This window comes from Chaetura pelagica, unplaced genomic scaffold (genome assembly GCF_000747805.2).
Source record: "Chaetura pelagica isolate M959 unplaced genomic scaffold, ChaPel_1.0 scaffold607, whole genome shotgun sequence".
In the NCBI taxonomy this organism is placed as follows: Eukaryota; Metazoa; Chordata; class Aves; order Apodiformes; family Apodidae; genus Chaetura; species Chaetura pelagica.
This window is the reverse complement of record NW_009953960.1, coordinates 102,657-112,074: the sequence shown is the minus strand read 5'-3', so window position 1 is coordinate 112,074 and position 9,418 is coordinate 102,657. Positions and strand designations below refer to the sequence as shown.

General features: G+C 47.0%; 1 protein-coding gene across 1 annotated transcript in view; it reads left to right on the top strand.

The window, feature by feature from the left end:
* The window catches only part of GAB2 (GRB2-associated binding protein 2), a 40,823-nt gene that overhangs the window by 16,727 nt on the left and 14,678 nt on the right, over window positions 1-9,418 (top strand). The window lies entirely within an intron of this gene.

Genomic DNA, 9,418 nt, shown 5'->3' with positions numbered 1-9,418 from the left:
GTAGGGAATAAATTCCAAGTCCTTTTGCCACCATTGCATCTTAAAAAGAAGAGGAAGAGAAAAACCTCCAGGTTTTAGCTGATGCTGAAGGCCTTCTCTGCAAGTTAACCAATGATTTCTGAATGCATGAAGCTTTGGGAGCCACAAGCATTTTGAACCTCATGGCAATGGGAATAGCTCCCTCCAAAGGACCTTTTCTTTCTCAGCTTCCACTTAGCATTGTTAGTAGACTCCCTGATGAGCAGGACTTAGGTTTTTTTGTGATGGGTAGAGACATCCAGGATCATGCTTTGAGTTGTTTGCATTTTTGCTGGAGCACTGCTGTGAGAGCTGCTATGGAATGTGCAACCCTCCCATCACTGGAAGAGATTTTTCTTCTTGCATTTTACCCTCACCATCTTAGGAATGGTTTTGCTTTCTCTAGATGATTCTACTCTGTGGACAGGGTGGGCCCATAACCCTAAATGAAATATATTATATATATAGCATGGAAAATCTTGCAGAGAGGCTTGTTTTGAGGGTAATGCTGCAGAGGTGGAAAAAGGAGAGCTGAACTTCCAGCAAGAAATAAACCCAAGACAAACTACTCTATTATTTTGAGCTTCCATCCCTAAGGGCATGTTTTCTGGGGACGAACTGACCCTTGCTCATACTGACACCCTGGGCCACTTTGTTTGCCAGTTCAGGGACATGGTGCTGCAGCCATGAGGGTTAATGACTTCTTTTGTCACCTCTTTCACCTTTTGCAGTTGATGCAGCTGATGTTGCCCCATATGAGCATGCTGGGCTCACCTAAAGCTAGGCAAGAAACTGGAGACTCTACCACAACTTCTTTCCTCCTACCCCTTGAGCAGCACCTTTCATTTTAACCCATTGGCTAAAATACCAACCAGGGAACCAAAACATAACATTAATCCCAGAAAGAAGGGAGAAAAGCAGGGCCATACTCATGCAATTTGGTCCCTTCAAATGCACCCATGAAGAAGGGGGTTCTGAGGTGAGAAATCTGAGGGTTCTCTTCCTTTCTCTATCGCTTCCTTGCTGAGCGATGGTGAAGCAGATCCTTAACAGCACTTCTGTTTTATTGACTCCCTGGCAAACAGGGAGTTATAATGTTTCTCCCCCAAGGTAAGGAGAGATCGAAATAAATTACTTCTGTAAAGAGCCAGGAATGGCAGTTCTTCTATAATACAAAGTTCAAATATTTGGGCCTCTCGTCTGCTCCCATGAATAGAAATGGTACTAAATCATGCATAAGTAAAACAGGTTCACACCTCCTCCTAGTGAAAGTTTTCCTCTGCTCTCCTGGAGCTGAACATCTACACTCTCATTGCCATAAAAAAGGGCTATAAAATTTAAAGCAGGCTGTTAAGCAGCTGGAGGAAGACCCAGCTGGGATTAGGCTGAGGTTCACCCTTTCTCCTTCTCCATCCCTGCTATGTGAAGTGTGCACCTGTGTTTGCTTAAGCACAGAAAGGTGCCCATGTCCCACCCTCAATGAGTGATAATGAGGGTGAGAATAAATGTGTTCAGGACATAAAATCAAGTTTTCCTTGGGTTAGTGGATGCAAAGTTGTTGACATACCAGCTACTGGGCCTCACCCTGCCTGTTGGTGGCATGTTGGACCACTGGGCAAGACTGCATTGAGGTGAAGTCCAAGGCAAAGCCCAGCCCCATTGCCTTGTGTTTGCCACCTTATCCCTACCCTGAAAAAGGCAAAAAATAGCTCCTCTTGAGACCACTGTGTTTTACACAGTTACACCCCATGATGTTTGCACTTTCCCTCTGTTCCAGCCTTTTTTTCTCTTTGGTTTTTTTTTGTGGGTTTTTTTTGCCATTTAATCCCTCATCAAATTGTTTTTGCAGTGTCAGAGATGATGATTCATGAAGCAGAGGGTTAGAGATGAGGTTGATTCTGCAGAACAAATGAAGCTGGTCCCAGCCCACTCTGCCACCCTGGGATTGTCCATTATCCCTGGCTGTAGGTCATTGTCTCTCAGCCCCTAGGGCTCTCAGATGAACGTGTCCTAGGTGGGATGCTCAAGGTCACACCTCAGGGAGGGCTGCTTTTATCTCCAGCACTGAAGCCCTGATTACAAAATAAAGTGGTGAACCAGGCAGCCCTGGCTGGTCCAATGTTAGGCCTCCAAATATTGACAGGAAAGGTTGAGCTCCACTATCTAGCTGCAGATTTGCTCTTTAAAGGGTAGCCACCATCTGCAGGGTGTGCTGATATGATACAGAGCTGGGTCACTGCCACCAAGGGATGTTTGCCAGGGCAAGGATGGGATTTTGGACACAGCCTCATCTCACAGGAACAAACTCCAGGGAGAAGCATCATTTCTATTACAGTCTCTCTCCCTTCTGCCCCTTTGTCCTTCAAATAATTGATTGCTGCTAAAATAACTGAGACATATAATGCTTTGAGGTCAGGATGATCTGACTTGGCTCCTTTCCCTCTCTTCTCACTCACTCACTCACTCACTCTCCAGCGCTGTGATTATTTTCCCCCAGTTCCCATGTTTCTCTGAGGCAAACACTCTTATGTTACCACTGTTTTTCAGATGTTTCCTTCAAATGCAAGCAGAGCACTGACACTAATGGGCAGAGTTGTTGCTGTTTATTACCACTCATCTTTGTCTCACTGTCTCTCACATCAGTTCTTTCTTGGGTAATTCTCCCCATCCTGTGTTGGATGCTTAAATAATTGGGGAATTTCACTGTTATCAGTAGAGGGAACCAAGGGGGACCAGTTTAGGCTAAGTATCATTTTGATGAAAGTGGGTAAGAGAAACCATGCCCTTAGCCCTCTGTGCAGCAGATCCCTGTCCATAAAGCTGTGATGCTCCTCCTTTCCCTTGGCCACTCCTTCCTGAACAGCTTCTCAAAGCAAATGGAAATAAGCAGCAGAAACTGGAAAGCAAAAGCTCAAAATCCTGATGTCACTTTTGTCCCCACCTTTCAGCTCCTCTGCAGCAGAGGATGCAGCTCTGGTGAGTCCTACCTTGCCCCATCCTCACGTCTGGGGAGCTCCACTTGCCCTTCTTGAGATCCAAAATGTTGGCAATAGCAAATATTAGGGCACCCGTGTCCTTGCACACAGCTCCCCACCCTGAAGGAAATGAGAGAGGGGAGATAATCCATATCAGACACCCTCTCCCACTAACCTGCTGGAGGAAACAGCCAGCAACATGCCAAGGTGTCCTCAGACTGACAACAGCTTCCAAATTCCATCCAAATCGGAGGCGATAAGGAAAGCTCAGTAAATAAACTTCCTCAGGTGCCATGCTCATCCTCCTGGCATCCCAGGGCCTCCTGGCAGCACAGTGTTGTGGCAACTCATCCTTCAGACGTGTTTGTTCTCTCCTCACCAAGAGAAGCTTGTTTAGGTAGGGTTGTTTGTCCTTTTTTATTATTATTTTGTTGTATTTGTGCCAAGGAGTGAGCTGGCCATGGGCGTGGAGGTGCAGGCAGATTCCTGTAAGAGAAGGTTCTCCCTTATTTGCTAATAAATGGTGGTCCAAAATGCTCCAAGAAGTGAGGAAGTTCCACAAGGCCACAAGTGCAGGGTCCTGCACCCGGGTCAGGGCAACCCCAGGCACAAATACAGGATGGGGAAGAATGAATTGAGAGCAGCCCTGAGGAGAAGGACCTGGAGGTGTTGGTTGCTGAGAATATCAACATGAGCTGGCAACGTGTGCTGGAGCCCAGAAATCAACCATGTCCTGTGCTGCATCCCCAGCAGCGTGACCAGCAGGTCAAGGGACAGGATTGTCCCCTCTACTCCAATCTTGTGAGACCCCCTGCAGGGCTGAGCCCAGTTCTGGAGTCCCCAGTACAAGAAGGAAATGCAGCTGTTGGAGTGAGTCCAGAGGAGGCCACAAAGATAATCACAGGGCTGGAGCACCTGTGATGTGGAGACAGGCTGAGAGTTGGGGTTGTTCAGCCTGGAGAAGAGAAGGCTCTGGGGAGACCTTAGAGCCCCTCGCAGTGCCTGAAGGGATTACAGGAAAGCTGGGGAGGGATTTTTTACAAGTGCATGGAGTGATAGGACAAGGAGGGAATGGTTTCAAACAGAAAGAGGGAAATTTTACATTAGATCTTAGGAAGAAATTACTTCCTGTGAGTGTTGGGAGACACTGGCCTAGGTTGCCCTAGGAAGTTGTTGATGACCCATCCCTGGAAGTGTTGAAGGGCAGGTTTAGACAGGGCTTGGGGCAACCTGATCTAGTGGGAGGTGTCCATGCCCATTAAGAGGGGTTGGAACTAGATGATCTTTAAGGTTCTTTCCAACCCAAATCATTCTGTGATTCTATGAAGACAATAGTGCATGAGCACACTATGCCCCACACCCATGTAAGGATTATTTCGGGTGGATTTCTACTATTCCCTCATCAGTCATGAGTCTTAACTGGCATGAAGTCAGCAGTGTGGTCTGAGCCTTTTTGTGACCTTATTTGCCAGGGCAGACCTGAGGAGCCCTCATCTGTGAGGCTCCTTGGACCATCTTGCCCTTGCCAGCACGGTGTGGGCATCACAGGGAATTTCCTGCCACTCAGGGATGCCAAGAAAACCTGGCACTTTTGCTGAGACCCCCATTGGCAGTGCAGGAATTTGGCTACACCCCAAACTTGCTGCCTTCCCAGGGCCATAATTTCAAGTCCACGGGACACAGAGAAGCTCTAGTCCCAGCCTCTGCTTTCAGGCAGGGTGAGCTGACACTGTGGCTCTGGTGAAAAAGGCCCTTCTGAGCAATCATTTCTGAAGGAGCCTGAGTAACTATTTCTCTCAGATAAGCCCAAGAACATTGTGAGAAGCTGTGCACACAGCAGTCATCGAGCAGTCTGAGCAAGGGAATTCAGAGCTGTCAGCAAGGAGGGAAATACTGCTTGGGGGGATTGAAAACATTCATAAAAAATTCCTGGCTCCCAGCCTAGTCCATCCCATTGCCGGTTGTGCTCAGAGTTGCACATTTTTGCTCTGGGGATGGAGTTGCAAGGAGGTGGGTTTTTTTCTCCCTTTGCTGCAACACGTGGCCAAAAAGGCACATCTTAACCTGGAGTAGTGGGTGCCCCAAGCCTGCCTGGCACCCTGGGGTTTGGCAGTGTGTGCTGGCTCATCTGCACAGAGCCTCTGGCTCACTTCCTCACAGAGACCAGAGCAACAGCTGTAGCACGAGCTCGATGAGATGCTTGCATGCAAGTCGTGCTGCTGACATCAAATTTTAAGTTAAGGGTGTCCAACTCTGCCTTTTCCAGACCGTGAGAGTCCAATTCCCTGAACTCGGAGGAGAACCAGCCAGGAAACATGGGGTTAAGATGACACTTCCCACATGGCCCCACTACATAACCCTAATTCTGTTCCCTTAGGAATGCCAATAGGAACTGGAACAGGATTTTATCCCTCCTTGGCTGTATTTGTTACATTCCCTAAATATAAACTCAAGATCTCGACATAAAGCCAAGAGATTTGGAGGCTACATCTACACTGTTAAATAAAGGAGGGCCATGGGTTTATCCATGGCCTTGATATACATGGTCACAAGGGATGGAGAACTCATGGCTGGATTGAGTTGAGCATCTTTGGACATGATGCAAGTGGGGACAATGCCTGGAGGCATCTGGATGGGATCCTCTAGAGTTTGTTCACTAAGTGCTCCGTGTGGAGATATGAAAGGAGCTGTGGTCCTCACTGCTTGGGAGCCAGGCACTGTGCCCTGGTGAATTGAACTGACTTTGGGATGTCTGGCTCATAATTCATACTGTATGTCTTACCATGATGACAACCTCTCTCCATTTCAGGCCAATATGAGAGCATTTCCTCATGGAGAGGGTGATTAAATATTGGAATGGACTATCCAGGGAAGTGGTGGAGGCACTGTCCCTGGAGGTGTTCAAGGAAAGGCTGGATGTGGCACTTGGTGCCCTGGTCTGGCTGATGTGGTGGTGTTGGGTCGTAGGCTGGGCTTGACGATCTTAAAGCCAGGCTTTTTGCAGTGATGTCCAGTGATAGGACTAGGGGCAATGGGTACCAATTGGAACATAGAAATTTCCACATAAACATCAGAAAAAACTTCTTTCCTGTGAGAGTGACAGAGCCCTGGGCCAGGCTGCCCAGAGAGGCTGTGGAGTCTCCTTCTCTGGAGACATTCAAACCCCCCTGGACACGTTCCTGTGTGATGTGCTCTGGGTGCCCCTGCTCTGGCAGGGGGGTTGGGCTGGGGGAGCTTTCCAGGTCCCTTCCAACCCCTAGGATTCTGTGATTCTGTGAAAGGTCTTGTCCAGCCTTGGTGATTCTCTGATTTGGTGATTCTGTGACAAATGTCTTGACTTTTCCCTTTTGCATGTACTAGTCATTAAATACTATTTTTCTGCCTCCTTTTCCTTTTTTGCCTCCTTTTCTGCCCCCCAGGCTGACCCATCATCAGCACGTGACATGGGCACACAAACTGCCCTTTCTTCTAGTGAAAAAAAACCAACAAAAACTGTACAAAACCAAAACACACATAAAAAATGCAGCGATCCTGGCAGTCCCCTTCTGCAGCAACATGATTCATCTTCCCAGCCCTTGCAATACCCTCCCAGGCCCACGAAACAGTCCATCTCTCACCTGCTGTTACAGAGTTCATCTCACAGACCTAATGGACTACGTGAGTCCTGAATTCCCTCCCACTAATGCTCTTGGTGGCCGGGTCGCTGTGGGAAGAGAGCTGGGAATTCATTCTGAAAATCAATGTAGACATTGATAGAAAGGCTTCCCCCAGGGAAGTGATGGGCTTCTACCAGGCCTTGCTGCCTTTTTTTTTCCCTAGTTTCTTTTCATGGTTGGGGTAATCAGAGTAATTAATTCATCCTGCTCTCAGCGAGCGTGTCTTTTTCTGTGCTCTCCGTTTTCCCCAAATCAGACTGATTTTTGGGAAACAGGCTGGGAGAGTTGGGGTTGTTCAGCCTGGAGAAGGCTCCAAGGAGACCTCAGAGCACCTTCCAGTGCCTGAAGGGGCTGCAGGAAAGCTGGGGAGGGGCTTTTGTTGAGGGCATGGAGTGATAAGACAAGAGGTAATGGTTTTAAATGGAAAGAGGGGAGATTTAGATGAGAGACTGGGAAGAAATTCTTTCCTGTGAGTGTGGTGAGACCAGTTTGCCCAGAGAATCTGTGACTGCCCTGTCCTTGGAAGGGTTGACAGACAGGTTAAATGGGTCTTGGAGCAACCTGGTCTAGTGAGAGGTGTCCATGCCCATGAAGGGGGGCTGGAACCAGGTGATCTTTAAGGTCCTTTCTGACATAAACCATTCTATAACCCTGTGACTCTGTGAGGCTCTGCTGGGCAGTGCAGAATTCACTGGGCTCCTCCAAGTGTTCTGATTTCAACTTGCTGCTAGGAACTGCCTCCTCCCTGCAGCCCTGTCTCTTCCCTTAGGCTGTGTTGACATAAATAAGTTGGGGCAATTCCTAACTCCTGGCTGTATTTTGGCCTGCCATGACTCTTCCATGCAATGACAAGTGCAGAGCCTGCAGGGATCATGTTGGAAGACTGCTCAAAGCAGAGACACCCCAACCCAGCTCAGCTCACAGTTGTCTCTTCATGCTGGGATGAGGACACAACACCAACCTGCCATCTTCACACCATCCTTGGAAGAATCTTGGCCAAAGCCCAATGTCATGGGCAATTTTTGGCTGTGTTATAGCCAAAGACTATCAAGACTGGGGGAACACTCCAGAGAGGCACTTTGGGTGCAGGTCCCCTGGTTTTGAGAGCAATGTGGGTATGAGGTCTACCGTGCTGGTTGATTACAAAGCACTCGATTTGGGACTAAGATTTGGGACTCACAGAGCTCTCAAGACTCTTTTTCCAGTGGGGATCAGTCTGCAACACTACAGGATAAATATTTAATAAGGATGAGGGTTCAGGCACTGTTTTGTCCAAGGACACCAAGACAGCCATTTATTCCCATGAAAAGCACTGGGGAATCTTTAATGCCCATGCAAAGAAGACAGGAATCAGAGTTTTAAGCTCTCATCCCCCACCATTAATGTCAATGTTAAATATTGATCCTTTCTGTGTTTAGCACAAACCAAACAACAGAGTCGAGCTACGCTTTTGGGCTTTTATTAATGTACTTTTTCTGCATTGGGTGAAGTTTGCAGTAATGCCAGGTAAAAAAAAATGTAACAGTGGGGAAAGAGCATCAGACAGATCGATTTTGTATCTTGACACGATTCAGGAGTTGGTGAAAAATCACCCTGGGTAAAGCAGCTCCTTGTCCAAGCCGTGACAGTTGTTTTCGCAGAGAACTCATTTCTCTGTGGCATAAGAAGGTCAGACCCAATATTTCTGGTAGGATCTGGAATTTGAGGGAAGAAATGAAAAGAGATTGGGAATCTGTAAAATCCCACTCACCCCTGTGTTGGGGCAGGTTCCCTTATGGGTGTCTGAAGTTGAATTTGTGGAGCAGACAGACATTGTGTTGACAGAAACCTGGGAGCAATCCTTAAATCCGTGATGGCCAAAACCCAAGTGGATTTACCCAGGAAAATACACCTTTTTTTTTTTTTTTTTTTAGGGTTTGAATTTTTTTCTGTGTTTTGCATCAGCACCAAATAAATGTCAATCACAGCTATTAAAAAGGGAGACTTCAGAGAACCACGATGAGTGGTTTTCACAAGGCAGGAGTGTAAGCACGGCCAGGGAAATCACACACAATCTTCTGCAGCCAAAGATGGATCAGCTTTCCCAAAATGTTCTGCAGGTTGCATGTTTTCTAAGGTTTGGGGCTTCTTTTGAATTTTTTTCACAGGGTTTACAGCTTGGCTGTAAAAACTCATCCCTGGTTAAAATTCTGGCAGCACATTTATTGGAGGGCTGGAGTAGTCAAGTGATTATTCCTGACCTCTGGGATATTCTCCTGTGAAATGAATTTAATATTTTAAAGTGTAGTTTTCCTCAAGCAAGGGGAGGTGGCACTGGGAATCATGCCTCAGGTCTGCATCCCTTTTTCACTAGCAGAAAACAGAAGAAAATCATTTTAGGTCACAAGATGAATAGAGAACTGGGGAACATGGGAATATTTTTCATCTCTGCCATCATTATGTCCATCCGCAGTCCCACCCTGTGCCTCAGTTTACCCAGCTGTAAAAGGATAACAGGGATGGCCTTACATAGAGGGGTGGCCATGACTTAAATCACATCTCTAAAGCCACCTACAAAAGGTCTCTAAGAAAAGACAGAAGCAGAAACTCCAGTGTGAAAGCTTTGCTCTTCTTTTTCTTTTTACACAGGTTTTAACAACACACTGAGCTCCATGTGCATTAGGCTGTCATCCCCCCAGACATTCCTGTAAGCTGCTAAGCCCAGAATAAACTATCATAAAATGATAAGATATGATAAGTTATAAAATATGGTAAAACATTTCTTTCCCT